Raw genomic sequence first — 16,608 nt, 5'->3', positions numbered from 1 at the left:
AATGTTGTAAAGTTCTATTAAGTCCTATGTTTCTGTCAGCTTAATAACGACTTCTTCCAGCAGCTGTGTTCCTGACTAGTGCACCTTGAGAAAGAAATAAACTTGTCCAGTTCAGTTTAGTTTATTGTCACGTGTACCGAGGACCAGTGAAAAGCTTTCCTTGCGTGCTAACCAGCCAGCGGAAAGACAATACATTATTACAATCGAGCCATCCACAGTGTACAGATACAAGATAAGGGAATAATATTGAGTGCAAGGTTAAGCCAGTAAAGTTCGATCAAAGATAGTCCGAGGGTCCCCAATGAGGTAGATAGTAGTTCAGCACTGCTCTCTGGTTGTGGTAGGATGGTTCAGTTGCCTGATAACAGCTGGGAAGAAACTGTCCCTGAATCTGGAGGTGTGCGTTTTCACACTTTGCCCGATGGGAGAAGGGAGAAGGAGGAGTGACCAGGATGAGACTCATCCTTAATTATGCTGCTGGCTTAGCTGAGGCAGTGTAAGGTATAAATGGAGTCAATGGTAGGGTTGGTTGGTTTGTGTGATGGTCTGGGCAGCGTACACAATTCGCTGCAATTTCTTGCGATCTTGATATACCTTGGCCATCCTCTGATGAGTGCAGTTTAGCTTGTCTCTGAATTTTACTGATCTCTATATCGGCAGCATTTGACCTCTGGTCTGGGAAAGCAATAATGCAGGTATTTGGGTGCATGACAGCACTGCTGTGATATTACTGCATTGATACTCCAGCGGCCTGATTAATAATCTGGAGAGATGAATTTAAATCCACCGTGATTGCTGGGGAATTTCAATTAAGGCAATTAAATTATCTTTGGAATATTAAGATGATGTCAGTCGTAGTGACCAGCTTGCCCCAATAACCATCTGGTCCACTAATATGTTTTAGAGAAGGAAATCTGCTAGCCCTGACCTTGCATGTCTCTGGGCCCACAGTAATGTGATTGAATCTCTACTGCTGTCTGAACTGGTCTGGCTAATCACGAGTTGCATCTAATTGCTATGACACACAGTGATACGAGACGAACCACCCAGCAACAACTCTGGCAGCACTTGCAACAAAAACCAAGTCATACCCTGTCCACTTGTGCAGGAAGGAACTACAGATGCTGGTTTACACCCAAGATAGACACTGAAGCTTCTGCAAAGGAAGCAAGGAACTCTATTCCTTGCAGCGCTTGAGAATGAGGGGTGATCTTTTAGAGGTGTTTATAATCACGAAGAGGAATAGATCAGGTAGATGCACAGAGTCTCTTGCCCAGAGTAGGTGAATCGAGGACCAGAAGACATAGGTTTAAGGAGAAGGGGAAAAGATTTCATAGGAATCTGAGGGGTGATGTTTTCACACAAAGGGTGGTGGGCGTATGGAACAAGCTTCCAGAGGAGGTAGTTGAGGCAGGGAATATCCCAACGTTTTAGAAACAGGCAGGTACATGGATAGGACAGGTTTGGAGGGATATGGGCCAAATGTGGGCAGGTGGGACTAGTGTAGCTGGGACATGTTGGCCGGTGTGGGCAAGTTGGGCCAAAGGGCATGTTTCCACACCATGTGACTCTATGACATTCTCTATTTGCTTTGCTTGTCCATATCTCTTAGATGCTTTTCAGCTAACATTCCCACCTAGCATTGCATCAAATGACAATTATATATTATATTTTGGATCATTAATAAAAATTGTGTATAGATGAGGATCCATTGATCCCTGTGGCTCTGCAATAATAATGGTCTGCTAACCCAAAAATAATCTCTTTATTCTGACTGTGTAGGAAAATAACTGCAGATGCTGGTTCAAATCGAAGGTATCACAAAATGCTGGAGTAATTTGAATCAGTCTGAAGAAGGGTCTCGATCCGAAACTTCACCCATTCCTTCTCTCCTGAGATGCTGCCTGACCCGCTGAGTTACTCCAGCATTTTGTGATACCTCTTTATTCTGACTATTCTTCTTGCCCAATTTACTACCCTCAATCCATGGTAATATTTTACCCCCAAACCTATGAGACTGTGTTTTTGTTTGAAAATCCTTCTGTCATAAGATCATGTGCTAGGATTAGAATTAGGCCATTCGGCCAATCAAGTCTACTCCGCCATTCATTCATGGCTGATCTATCTCTCCCTCCTAACCCCATTCTCCTGCCTTCTCCCCATAACCCCTGACACCATGTATAATGGCAGTTTCTTTACCATCTCAGAGTCCACTTTGATAGCCATTACTACTCGGGGATGAAATGTAGGTATAGCTTACGCACACGTCGCACCCTGATATGACAAAAACGAATCTTCCAAACTTCTTTTCGTCATTAATTAGTTTTTAATAAATAGCACAAATCAAAGAGTAATTCATCACTTTCCGTACTTTATCAACTGTTTCTTCTTCTAACAATATCTCAGAATTCTTGCAGTTATTACCGTGTGGTTCTTACAAGTATAGCTGGTGCGAGCGCGTGGTAAAAAACTGTATGCTCACCATCCTCCGAGTCTAAACTGACCCATAACCTCTGTCGCCACACCAGTCTCCTCCCATCTAGACACTCCCCATTACGTATTAAATCACACCCATAAGCATGCAAAAAAGACGTAAACTAGAAATATTAAAACATAGCCATAACACAATGATAATAATTGAATTAAGCATAAATGGCTCCTACACCTTGTATTCCATCATCATGTTCCCTGACATCTACTCTGCTTATTATGCCCTAGAAAAACCTAAGATTTATCAAAACATGATTTTCCTTAATAAAATCAGTATAAGTGTGCAGAACATAATTTTCCAAATGCCCGTTACCTTTTGGGTTATAAGAACTTTTTTTCTACTTTTTTTTCTTCAGTAATGACTGTCTGCCACCTTTCAAAATAGTGAGACCAATCCAGAATACAAGGAATCGGGAAGATTGTCATTAATACATCTTTAGATTCTAGAGATGAAACGTGGAAACAAGCCCTTCGGCCCACAGAGTCCACGCCAACCAGCGATCACCCTGTACATTAGATCTATCCCACACTCTAGGGACAATTTACATAAACCAATTAACTTACAAACCTGCATGTCTTTTGAGTGTGGGAGTAAACCGGCGTACCCAGAAAAAACTCACGCAGTCACAGGGAGAACGTTAAAAAAGGCTCTGTATACACAGCACTTGTAGTGAGGATCGAACCAGTGTTGTAAGGCAGCAACTCTACCGCTGAGACACTGTGTCGCCCATCTGTTATCTCCGTAACCATTACTTTTAATGTTCTGGATTATCGGCTGTTGGGTGCAGGCAATTTTTCCAGTTCCTATTCACTTACTTTTCCGTATTTTTTTTTCTTTAATGATTTTAATTACGTTATACTGTCTTAGACCTTGATTCCCCTCTATTTCTTTTTTCATCCATGTAGCTGAACTGCTGAGTTTTTCCAGCATTCTCTCATTTTTCCATAACAGCCTTGGTCTCTAAACATTGCAGAGATTAAATGGAATGGAGAAGACGGAGGGGAAACTTAACTGATCTGCATGCAATAAAGAAGAGCCTAGATAGAGTAAACAGAAAATTAAAAGAAACATATGTCCTATCTCATTTAACGGAGGAGTAAAAAAAAGAGAGCATAAATTTAAATTAATTGAAATATTTGGGAGATCAGGGGATAACATTTAATCTGGGGCTGACTGGTGTCTCTATCGTATGGCATGAAAGGGTGGTTGAGGCAGAATCTCTTCCCATATTTAAAAAGTACTTATTTTCATAGTTGCAGGGTTGTGAACTACAGACTGGAACGAAAGGTGGGACTAATTTGGATAGCTGTTTATTGACGAGCACAGACATAATAGTCCGTGTGGCCCCCACTTGAGCCACAAGTTTTCTCTGAGTTAATTTAGATTAGACATACAGTGCGGAAATAGGTTCTTCAGCCCACCGAGTCCACGCGATCCCTGCACATTAACACTATCCTACACACACTGGGTACAATTTACCAAATTTACAATTTTCAAGAAGATGAGAAGGAATTTCTTTCGCCAGAGAGTGGCGAGTCTATGGAATTCATTGCCGCAGAGGGCTTTGGAGGCCAAGTCAATGGATATTTTTAAAGCAGACATAGATAGATTCTTGGTTAGTACGAGTGTCAGGTGTTATGGGCAGAAGGCAGGAGAATGGGATTAGCAGGGAGAGATAGATCAGCCATGATTGAATGGCGGAGTAGACTTGATGGGCCGAATGGCTTAATTCTGCTCCTATTACTTATGACAAGACAATTTTTACCAAATCAATTAGCTAACAAACATGTACGTTTTTAGAGTGTGGGAGGAAACTGGAGCACCTGTAGAAAACCCACACAGGCCGTGGAGAAAACGAACAATCTCCATACAGACAGCACCCGTCGTCAGGATCAAACCCGGGTCTCTGGAGCTGTAGGGCAGCAACCCTATCGCTGCGCCACCATGCTGTTCCTCTAAGGACAAAAAACTGAATTCCAGAGAGATAAAGTGACTGTCCTTGATTCTAAGCAATTTGAATGAGTGCAGCTTCAGGAAATTGTGGTAAAATTTAAGACATGGGGATCAGTGATAAAATGCTACACGCTGAGTACCAGATGGGTGCCTGGAATGCGCTGTTGGGGTGTTGGTAGAGGCAGATATGGGAGTGATGTTTCAGAGACTTTTGGATAGGCACATGGATATGCAGTGGATGGAGGGACGTGCCTTATGCGTAGGCAGATAAGAGATGCTCCTAGTATCATGTTTGGCACATACATTGTGACCCGAAGAGCCTGTTCTTGTGCTGTATTGTTCTCTGTTCTAGTGTTCCAGAAAGGTCAATGTGGGAATGGGAAGGTGAGTTAAAATGGTTAGCAACTGGGAGATCCACCTCCAGTTTAAATTCCATTTGGAATATTTTGGAGGACCAAGAACCAAGGCCTTGGCGGACTGACGCAAGTTTTCAGACCTTGCCTACGGTGCATTCCCCGGTGTGGGGCGGTGTGGTAAATGTCCCCAGTTTGGGACAAATAAAGGAATATTATTATTATTCCCCCTTTCACTTGGAAAGGAGTCGTATGCTCAGTACATTTCAAGGCAGATAGTTCAAGGCAGAGCCAATTTGACTGTTAACGAGCACAATATAAAACCCAAAGCCTCGTTCACTAATTATTAATTATTTGAAGTATGTAATGAGTGGTTCAAGTATTGGAGCACCTGGAAAAAAAGGAACACCAAAGCCTCCATAACATATATTTTGGGAATTTCTAAATTTTGTGCAATATGATATGCAGAACCAGATTTCTTTTTTCTTTGGTACTTTGGACATGGTATCATTAATTTTATTCCTTCATTTGTTATCCTGAAGGATATCAGGACCATTTCAGTGCAGAAAGATAATTTAAAGAATGTGGAAGTGTGCCTGGAGGTATTATCTACATTTAAGCCTGCCTCTAAGTCTGTTTTGTTTTCTCTAACAATGCAGTGCTCTTATCGTATGAAAGCCAACACCAAAATGAGGATTTATTTTCCTCATCCATCTCTTCAATGATTATATTGCTTAATATTTTAACATTTGTTCTAACAGCTTAATCAATCTCGTGTTCAGTTCACAGTGATGCTTGTATTTTGAAGTTAGTATTAGCTCTAATGGTTTGCAAATTTGGGGCTGTCAAACAGGTCAATGTGGCTGAAGCACACTGACATTTGAATTGGACTGAAAGGTACAGCTTTGCAGCAGACCCTTCGGCCCACCAGGTCCATGCCGAACATCGATCACCTGTTCACACTAGTTCTGTCTTATCCCACTTTCTCATCCACTCCCTACACACGAGAGGCAATTTACGGAGGCCAGTTACTTACAAAGCCTGCATGTCTTTGGGATGTGGGAGGAAACCAGAGTACCCGGAGAAAACCCATGGGGTTACGGGGAGAACGTGCCAACACCACACAGAGGTCAGGATCGAACCTGGGTCTCTGGCGCTGTGAGGCAGAGGCTCCACCATCGCAACACCTACAGCTGGTACAATACTGATTATACTTGTCTTCCAAGTAGCTCAACGCAAAAAGGATTGGGGATTTTTTTTTACCAGCTTATATGGTGCTTTTGTATATATTTGTATTGTAAATAGACTCTGGTGGATCATGTGGCTGATCGTGGTGTTTAAAAACAGCAATGTTTAGCTTCTTCATATCTGACCTCAGAGTCTCTTTGCTCTCCCTTGTCTTATCAACTTCCGCTCAAAGGTCAGATGGAGCTGAAACTTGGACAGCTGTAGGACATGCTTTTTGGATTGTTTTTGATTGTCCTCCCTTTCTCTAACTGTAGTAATTGTTGTGTGAACAGTCAAAAAGGTATCCGTCACACACATGCAAGTAGACCATTCTTTGAGGTCACATGGATAGTTCTACTGCTTGGTTACAATCTAAATTGCTTTCCTTTGTTTTCATTAATGTGTACAGAAGTTGTATATGGGGAGGGTGCAAGGCAAGGGCTCTCTAACCTAAATAACATGGTAGAACTGTCACAATGCAAGCCCACTATTTGTATCTCGAAAGCACAGTTGTTTAGCTTTAGCTTTGTGCATCGAACCACAACCTCATTTATTCACTTAACAATGGATATTTTTAAGGTGGTGCTGGTGAGGGGTGGGGGTGGGTTCGGGTGGTAGGGGGAAGGTTTGCTGCCTTGACCTTTTTTTGGTGCTCGCACTGACCCTCACATATCATTTCAGAAACCCTTCCTCTCTTACTCTTTCTTTCTCTTTCTTTCGTCTCCCCCTCTCAGCCCAGCCTATCCACCTCCCTTCCTCTCCAGAAACCCCCCCCCCCACCTCCTCCATCTCTATTACTCTTTATCTTTTATCCCTTTTGGTCATGAGTGTCACAATCCCAAAAGAACAATTAGATTATCATTTTACTTGCACTTTGAATCCATACGACAGTGGGTAGAAAGAAAGTAAATCTAAGTATTTAAAACAATAATTTTATTGAAGTTGTTTCTGTGTGCAAACATTTTTCACTTGTCTTTGCGCGAAATTTTGTTTCAGCCATGTATACATGGGGAGTATACAGTCCGGAACAATGAAATGCATTTGCTTCTGTGCTTTGTAGCTTGATTCTATCTAGTAATTCTGAATCATTATTGAAGCATGTAACAGACGGACTTCTTTAGCTTTCATTAAGGACCATAAGTGCTTGCTGTAACGTGTTTGAATCTGACCAAAAAGAGAAAAGAATTAAATACAAAAGACTGGAATACAACAAAGACTTCCTTTCTGCCTCAGTACTTCTGCAAAAACATATGTTCAGCCGTGCAGGCAACTGTTGAGTTAAGGACACTCTAAGGAAAAGAAAACAAAAGACGGCCTCTGCTCTAGCATTCACAATGGTTTGAAGGATATTCACTTGTTAAGGACTAGACTGTCAGCTGGTTCCTATTGCAAGTGTTATTTCTTTCGTTTCTCTTCAAAAGCATTTTTTTGCCAATGTTTTACACTTCATATAATCTGGCATGTATGCAAAGCCTACTTCTGTCCTGAAATAATTGATGTCAGGCGAAAGAAGTGTCTCGTTCTGAGGGTAAATCACCCATGCATTAGAGGGTGCCAAATGACTTATCCTTTGTAACTTCAAGAACCTGATTGGGTAAAAAATGCATCTCTGGCAGCATAAGGAACAGCTCTTAGGTTTGAAGAGTTAGGGTTAAATCCTGAAGTGAATTCTTGTCTAATCTTAAATCAGCCTTATGTTGAACCACTAGAAGTATTACATTGCACTTGCAAACCTTAGGAATTAAAGTCTGTTAGTGCAAACTGAACCGCGAGGTTTACTCGATCTCCAAGCACAGAAGCCGATGCTATTTTTACAGATAATAAAAATAAGACGCCGTCTGTAATTTTTCTCTTTCCTGGAAGAAGAACTTAATAAATATACTTGACATGATTACTGATATGTGAGTTGTGATAATCTCAGTTTGCTGCAATATTTGGTGTATTGTTGGGTATCCAAGTTACAGACAGTGTGCAAGTTGAGGTCCACTGATATAGATAGGGCCACAATGCGACTTTTGGATTGGAGCGTATGCTCTAATCAGATAGACGGGCAATTAAGCTGAAGATGCTCTGGAAAGATTAATTTGACATTTTTGTGGGATTTAAAGACTAGTAGCAGTACGACTTTAGGACCAGGCAGATAACACAGACTAGTGATAGTCATCTTTAGTAGCATGAAAGGAAGCATGCAGGTACAGCAGGCAGTGAAGAAAGCCAATGGAATGTTGGCCTTCGTAACAAGAGGAGTTGAGTATAGGAGCAAAGAGGTCCTTCTACAGTTGTACCGGGCCCTGGTGAGACCGCACCTGGAGTACTGTGTGCAGTTTTGGTCTCCAAATTTGAGGAAGGATATTCTTGCTATGGAGGGCGTGCAGCGTAGGTTCACTAGGTTAATTCCCGGAATGGCGGGACTGTCGTATGTTGAAAGGCTGGAGCGATTGGGCTTGTATACACTGGAATTTAGAAGGATGAGGGGGGATCTTATTGAAACATATAAGATAATTAGGGGATTGGACACATTAGAGGCAGGAAACATGTTCCCAATGTTGGGGGAGTCCAGAACAAGGGGCCACAGTTTAAGAATAAGGGGTAGGCCATTTAGAACGGAGATGAGGAAGAACTTTTTCAGTCAGAGAGTGGTGAAGGTGTGGAATTCTCTGCCTCAGAAGGCAGTGGAGGCCAGTTCGTTGGATGCTTTCAAGAGAGAGCTGGATAGAGCTCTTAAGGATAGCGGAGTGAGGGGGTATGGGGAGAAGGCAGGAACGGGGTACTGATTGAGAGTGATCAGCCATGATCGCATTGAATGGCGGTGCTGGCTCGAAGGGCTGAATGGCCTACTCCTGCACCTATTGTCTATTGTCTATTGTCATCCTTTACCTTCTTACTGCCTTCCATCTAAAACCACGAGCTCATTACAGTGACAGTACAACAAAGTGGATTTTGGTGATCCAAAATGCCCTCTTTTTTTTAATGTAAGTTTAACAAGCAACTTTTGAATGTAATCCTTTGGGGATTTTAAATTATGGTATTTTATTGTGTCATTCTAAAAGTTTTCTCCTTGTTACAGCACACTTGTTTGTAAAAGCTTTGTCCTCAGACAAGGAAGAATTTCAAAACGATCATTGGGGAGGTGGTATGTAGGATATCGATTCTGGAGCAGGCCTCGGGGCTCCTCAATCGATCATGTATGATTCGTTCCACATGCAGGAGCTAGCAGGGAGAAGGCAGGGGAATGGGGTTGAGAGATAGATCAGCTGGGATCGAATGGTAGAGCCGACCCAATGGGCTGAATGGCCCAATTCTGCTTCCAAGTCTTATGGTCTGTAACTTTCCACTCGATCTCTTGATTTCCTTGCAATACCAAAATCGGTTGATTTCAGACTTCAATGTACTCAATCAATGAGCACAGACCTTTCAAGTACATATTTACAAAGATTTGCAGCCCACTGTATAAAGGAATTTCTCATTCCCTTAAATAGCCAACTTCTTAGCCTGTCAATACTCTTTAGATCTTTCCAGGCGGAGTAAAGCACCTTAAAATCAGCAATCCATTTTGAATCTTAGGTTGCAATAGGACACTACCTCAATTTTTTTAACTCTCGTGAATAAGGACCAGTCTTACACCTGTTTTCATAGGGTGGTACGGTGACGCAGCGGTAGAGCTGCTGCCTTACAGCGCCAGAGACCCGGGTTCAATCCTGACTACGTGTGCCATCTGTATAGAGTTTGTACGTTCTCCCTGTGACTGAGTGAGATTCCTCCAGGTGCTCCGGTTTCCTCGAACACTCCAAAGACGTACAAGTTTGTAGGGTTAATTGGCTTTGGTGAAAATTGTAAATTGTCCGTAGTGTGTCGGATAGTGTACGGGGAACGCTGGTTGGCGCGGTCTCGGTGGGCCAGAGGGCCTGTTTCCAAGTTGTATCTTTAAATTAAAGGCGGTCCCCTTGTCCGGGGAATCAATCTTGCAAACTCATGCGGCATCATCTACAAGGCAAGTTTATCCCTCCTATGAATGGAGACCAGAATTCATCCAGTATTCCAGATGTGATACCAAACACATACATAATGCAGCAAGGTTACCGTACACTTGTACACCAAACCTTTTGCAATGCAGTCAAACATATTGTTTACCTTTTTAATTGCTTGCTCAAGCTGCATGACAACTTTGTCTTTCATGAAGCAGCGCACAAAGATCTCTTAAGTAACCTAACATGTGCCTGTTCTGACCATTATTAAAGCCAGATTTGTTATGCAACCTGCTATTTTTGCGTTAATTTGGAAATGAAAACCTGCAGATTTGATCTTGTATACACAGGCGGCCTCATCTGGGATAATGGTACAGGATTTTTATATCCTGAAAAAGATGCTCGACTTGTAGGTCTTGCTTGTTACTATATGGACAGGGCTGTTTCAAATCAAGTTTAGTAGCCAGCTACCCTTGATGAAAGTGTACGTATGCAAACATTGTTTTGGGGGAGGGTTCTGCTTGATTTAGACACATTAATTGGGTGAACAGTCTGTTGACAAACATGTGTAGGAAGATCCTGCAGATGCTGGTTTACACTGAAGATAGACACAAAACACTGGAGTAACTCAACGGGACAGGCAGCATCTCTGGAGAGAAGGACGGTGACATATCGGGTTGAGACTCTTCAGACACTGAAGAACGGTCTCGACCCGAAACATCACCCATTCCTTCTCTCCAGAGATGCTGCCTGTCCCGCCTCGTTACCCCAGCATTTTGTGTCTTATCTTCTGGTGTCGTACATTATATATATTGCCACCCAAAAACCGCCAGTATGGATAAGATCCCAGGGATTGAGGTGCATTCTGGGAAGTGTAGTGCATTAACCTGTTCAGCAGAAGAAGCAAACAGGTAGAAAACAGAACATCTTCCTAGGTTTCCGGATGGATCTGTGTTCCTGACCTCTCACCTACCTCATTGGAGCCCCTCAAACTATCTTTAATCTGACTTTACTGGACTTTACCGGACCATTATTCCCGTTATTCTGTATCTGTACACTGTGGACATGTATAGTCTTTCTGCTGACTGGATAGCACAACAAAAAAGTTTTTCACTGTACCACGGTACACGTGACAATAAACTAAAATACACTAAAGTAGCTTCAATGAGGAGGGATTACCATTCCCTTGCCTACATACGAATGCAGTCACTTTGTGCGTGAATTAAGTGGTTAATTTGAAGAAGTTCCAATTCTTTTTGTAATCCTAACTTGGTTCGGTGCATTTAACACAAACAAGGACTCCCCGTAAGAGAATTTATCTGCACTATGTAAACCTGAGCTAAAATAAGGCTAACGTGGAGGAATGATGGCTGTTAGCTCCAAGGAGTTACAGTTTTTCTGGTACTCTTTACTCTGGCTTTTCTCTGGTAGCAGGTAAAAAAAAATACTGCTCCCACAGAAGTGCACATAATAAAGTGACAAGGATGGAACAATAAGGCTGGATTGACGCCAAGGCTAGATATTTTGTGAAATATAAATGTGCAGCCAGATTGAGATGACCTAACCAAACTGAAAAAAAATAATGGAAAGTGGAATCATCTGGTCTGTGGGATTATGGGGCTGCAAAGTGATGAGTAACACTCGTGCCTCAGAAGCACCAGGCAAAAACTGCCTCTAAAAGGACAGAGACTAAGCCCTTGATATACAATGGCCAACATCCCACGCTCATCATTCTTTGTACGGCACGGTGGTGCAGCGGTAGAGTTACTTAGTGCCTTACAGCGCCAGAGACTCGGGTTCGATCCTGACCAGGAGACTGTCTGTACGTAATTTGTACGTTCTCCCCGTAACCACGTGGGTTTTCCCCGGATGCTCCGGTTTCCTCACACACTCCAGAGACGTACAGGTTTGTAGGTTAATTAGCTTCAGTAAAGATTGTCCCTTGTGTGTAGGATAGTGCTAATGTATGGAGATGGCAGGTTGGAGCAGACTCGCCTCTATTTCTGTGCTGTATCACTCAACTAAACTAAACTAAATTAAACTAAAGAGTAAATCAGATACTGTATGTTCTACAGTAAAACTCACCCATCAGCCTTTCTACCATCAACAAGGAACTTGTCGCGGGCTACCTTAAGACCTGGAGACTAAAACTGAGTGTGGCAAAAACCACCACAACGGCCTTTCACCTGAACAACAAGGAAGCTCAACGCCAGCTAACCTTCACCCTCAATGGGTCACCCCTACCCTACAACCCATTTCCTACATACCTCGGGGTGAAACTAGATCGGCAGCTGACCTACAAGCAACACCTTGAAGCTCTCCGTGCTAAAGTCTCAGCTCGGAACAACCTCCTGCGTTGCTTGGCCGGATCATCATGGGGTGCCAGGACATCTACTCTTCGAACCAGTGCTCTTGCACTCGTGTACAGCGCCGCTGAGTACGCCGCCCCAGCATGGTGCCGCAGCGCTCATACTAGCAAGCTAGACGCCACCCTCAACGACACCATGCGGATCATCACTGGCTGCCTACACCCTACTCCGACGGATCTCCTGCCAAGCTTCGCAAAGAGTTCTTCACTCATACTAGGAGCATGGAGAACCAGCTGGGAACAGACATCGCAACCTCCTCAATTCACTGTCGCACCGAACACCACAGCCCCACCCGGCTCGGACATGCACCGCAAAGAGTGGGTCGCCCTGAACCGGCTCCACACAGGGGTCGGCCGGTTCAACGCCCACATGCATCGTCGGGGGTTGCGTCCATCAGCAGCCTGCGTGTGTGGAGCAGACCAGCAAACAGCGCAGCAAGGCATTTTTGACTGCACTGTCCTCCGTCCCCCTGGTGGAGGGGTAGACAATAGGTGCAGGAGTAGGCCATTCGACCCTTCAAGCCAGCACCACCATTAAATGTGATCATGGCTGATCATTCCCAATCAGTACCCCGTTCCTGCCTTCTCCCCATACCCCCTGACTCCGCTATCCTTAAGAGCTCTATCTAGCTCTCTCTTGAAAGCACTCAGAGAATTGGCCTCCACCGCCTTCTAAGGCAGAGAATTCCACAGGTAGACCTCACGGCCCTCGACAACAGCACATTGCACTGGCTACAGCGCCTGGAGGGCGTTACATAACTTCTGCTGCCTCAAACACAAGAAGAAGAAGAAGGCACATCAGGATTGTGATGGAACATTTCCTACTTGCCTAGATGTACAGCTCCCATAACATAGAAACATAGAAAATAGGTGCAGGAGTAGGCCATTCGAACCTTCGAGCCAGCACTGCCATTCAATGTATCGTGGCTGATCATCCACAATCAGTACCCCGTTCCTGCCTTCTCCCCATATCCCTTGATTCCGCTAGCCCTAAGAGCTCTGTCTAACTCTCTTTTGCATGCACCCAGTGAATTGGCCTCCACTGCCTTCTGAGGCAGAGAATTCCACAAATTCACAGCTCTCCGGGTGAAAAAGTTTTTCCTCATCACAGTTCTAAATGGCCTACCCCTTATTCTTAAACTGTGGCCCCTGGTTCTGGACTCCCCCAACATCGGAAAAAAGTTTCCTGCAACAATTGATACCATACACAACGATACAGTTTGCTTCCACATGTGCATCACCGTAAATACTTATTCCTTCCAACACCAGCACACCATGGCCTGTAGTACAAGCCATCTGCAAAATGCATAACCTGCAACCCCTACATGAAGACGGACAAAGACAACAGACAACAGGCAAACGGTAACACCACCAACTACATGTATCCCTCCATGACACACAGTCTTATCTTGGAAACATGCCACCATTCTTTCATCACATCCAGGAGCTCCTTACCGAGCAGCAGTTCCCCGAGAAGAACTGTGGCTGTTTCAGAAGGTGTTTTATTAGCAACACTTCAAGAGCCTTGCTGGTGACATCTGTGTAAAAAAAAGAAATAATAATAAATTTAAGAAATGACAGGGACTTAAATGTTGGTGAATGGGATTGTGAAATAATACACTGCGAGAAAGCAATTAGGCAGGTAAGTATTCGAGATGATAATTCATTAAATATAATTAAATATGTTATTCAACATGGGATGAATTGTCAAGGAAGTAAACTATTTAATCTGACAATATCTAATGTCTGAAAGTCAATGATAATTTGGCTAAAATAGTTCAGTTAACAAAATGACTATATCGTTAAATAGGCTGGTTATGTTTGTTCCTACCCCAAAACCTCATTTTATCATTGTTGTTGTTCCTTGTGCCTTAAGAGCATAATAATTTCCCAACTGCTGTCATCAGAGTCACCATCACAGTTTGCTGAATAATGTAAAGTCTTTCGTGAAAAGCCGAGGGGTTTAAACAAGGATGGAATTCTAATTTGTATCAAATAGGCCTGCCGGATTCTGTAGATGTGGATGGATCGGACAGCAGTTGCTAGAAATCGGTGTTGGCTTATTCTTGGTAAAGGGGTGCTGCATATGCAGCAAACATCTAATTGAATGCCACAATAAAGTCACAAAGTTGGAGCATTCTTGTTTTCATGTTAGGCACTTGAATCCCAAACTGTCTGATAAATCGAAAAATAATCCACAGATGCTGGAAATCTAAAACAAAATAATGCTGGGAATACTCAGCAGATCAGACCGCATCTGTGGGAAGAGAGACAGAGTCACGTTTCAGGACTTATCAGGAGTTTCGATGAATGTTCTCCAACCTTAGGTGTCTTAAAAGACACTTAGACTGGTACATGGATAGGGACGGTTTAGAGGGAAATGGGCCATACTCCAGCAAATGGGACCAGCTTAGATGGGGCATCTTGGTCAGCATGGATGAGGTTGGGCCGAAGGGCCTGTTACCATGCTGTATGACTCTAAGACCTGTTTTGTTCTGTTTCTCGTCCCACAGATGTAGCCTGACTTGCTGTGAATTCCTGGCATTTTAATTTTTTTGTTGTTAAAGCTACCAAGTCTGCTCAGATTATTTATTTCCAGTAAATCCAAAAATCATGAGCCAATTGATACATAGAGATATGAATTACCTGATACTTCCTCTGTGCATCTTTGGCAATATATCACACACAGAAACAGAGAATTAGAGATCCTTGGGCCAAGATCGGACCTTTTAGAGACATGAATAGCATGCGGAACAAATATTTCACTGTATCTCTTACATGAGTCAATAAATAAACTAATCCAGAGCAGAATGGGTACAAAAACATTGATTTTGGTTTGAGACATAGAGTCATAAGGTGTGGAAACAGGCCCTTCGGCCCAACTTGCCCGTTCTATACACCCACCACCCTCTGTGTAAAAAAACCCTAACCTTAATGCTCAGGTTCCTATTAAATCTTTGCCCCCACCCCCCCCCAACCTAAACCTATGGCTTCCGGTTCTTGATTCACCTACTCTGGACAAAAGACTGTGCATTCACCTGATCTATTCCTCTCATAATTTTGTACACCTCTGTAAGATCACCTCTCATCCTCCTGTGCTCCAAGGAAAAGAGTCCTAGCCTGCTCAACCTCTCGAGTCCTGGCCACAGTTTAAGAATAAGGGGTAGGCCATTTAGAACGGAGATGAGGAAAAACTTTTTCAGTCTGTGGAATTCTCTGCTTCAGAAGGCAGTGGAGGCCAATTCTCTGAATGCATCCAAGAGAGAGCTAGATAGAGCTCTTAAGGATAGCGGAGTCAGGGGGTATAGGGAGAAGGCAGGAACGGGGTACTTATTGAGAATGATCAGCCATAATCACATTGAACGGTGGTGCTGTCTCGAAGGGCCGAATGGCCTACTCCTGTGCCTATTGTCTATTGTCTAACATCCTTGTAAATCTTATATGCATCCTTTCAGCTTGACATCTTTCCTATAACATGGGGCCCAGAACTGAATACAACACTGTAAATGTGGCCTCACCGATGTCTTATTTAACTGTAACATGACCTCCCAAATTCTATACTAAATTCTCTGTCTGATGGTTCTGAGTTGTACCTGTGTACACTCACATACACGGCTTGTTGGGCTGCAATGACAGATGAAATCAAGGCTCCAAATCGTAGGAAGCTGACCTTTGTGAAAACCTCTTTCGAGTGCAGTTTTGCCTGAAAAATCAAAATCCTTTTCCCTCAACGTCAAAAATAGACAAATTACTGAGTGAAACTTGGATTTATTTTTTCTCTCTATATCCTCAATTGTAAAAACTCATGTTACCTAAGCAGTTAATATTTAAGTCATAACATGTTAACATTGTTGTGAGCTTAAAAATAACTCATTGCCTTTGAGCTATTATTAGGAACAATATCTTAACAGTAACCAGGTTCTAACACTCTTATCATCTGGCTCCAGGATTTTTGCTCCCTTGCATTTATTGATTCCAGCCAGTTATCTGTAGAAAAGTAGAGGAGAAAATTGTGTAAAATATTTTGTACTAGTATCATCGTCTCTCAGAATAAACATGTAGCGAGAGTGACTTGAAATAAGACTAAAATTACTTTGAGCTGAAGTTTGAAGTTTAAATGAAAATATAATAAATTTGCTTAGAATTTCCAACAGGCCTCGACTTGTACAATTAAGATTGGTCTTTTGTTTTAAGGTTGTGTTCATTTATTTTTCCATTTACCCAGAAAGAATGAATATACCAGGTCGATTT

The 16,608-nt window shown here is 42.8% G+C and overlaps 1 protein-coding gene across 1 annotated transcript in view; it reads left to right on the top strand.

Moving 5' to 3' along the window:
* The window catches only part of fto (FTO alpha-ketoglutarate dependent dioxygenase), a 274,627-nt gene that overhangs the window by 85,792 nt on the left and 172,227 nt on the right, over positions 1–16,608 (top strand). The gene's annotated exons all lie outside the window — the stretch shown is intronic.

This window comes from Rhinoraja longicauda, chromosome 6 (assembly GCF_053455715.1).
Source record: "Rhinoraja longicauda isolate Sanriku21f chromosome 6, sRhiLon1.1, whole genome shotgun sequence".
NCBI lineage: Eukaryota > Metazoa > Chordata > Chondrichthyes > Rajiformes > Arhynchobatidae > Rhinoraja > Rhinoraja longicauda.
This window is presented reverse-complemented; position numbering and strand designations above follow the sequence as displayed.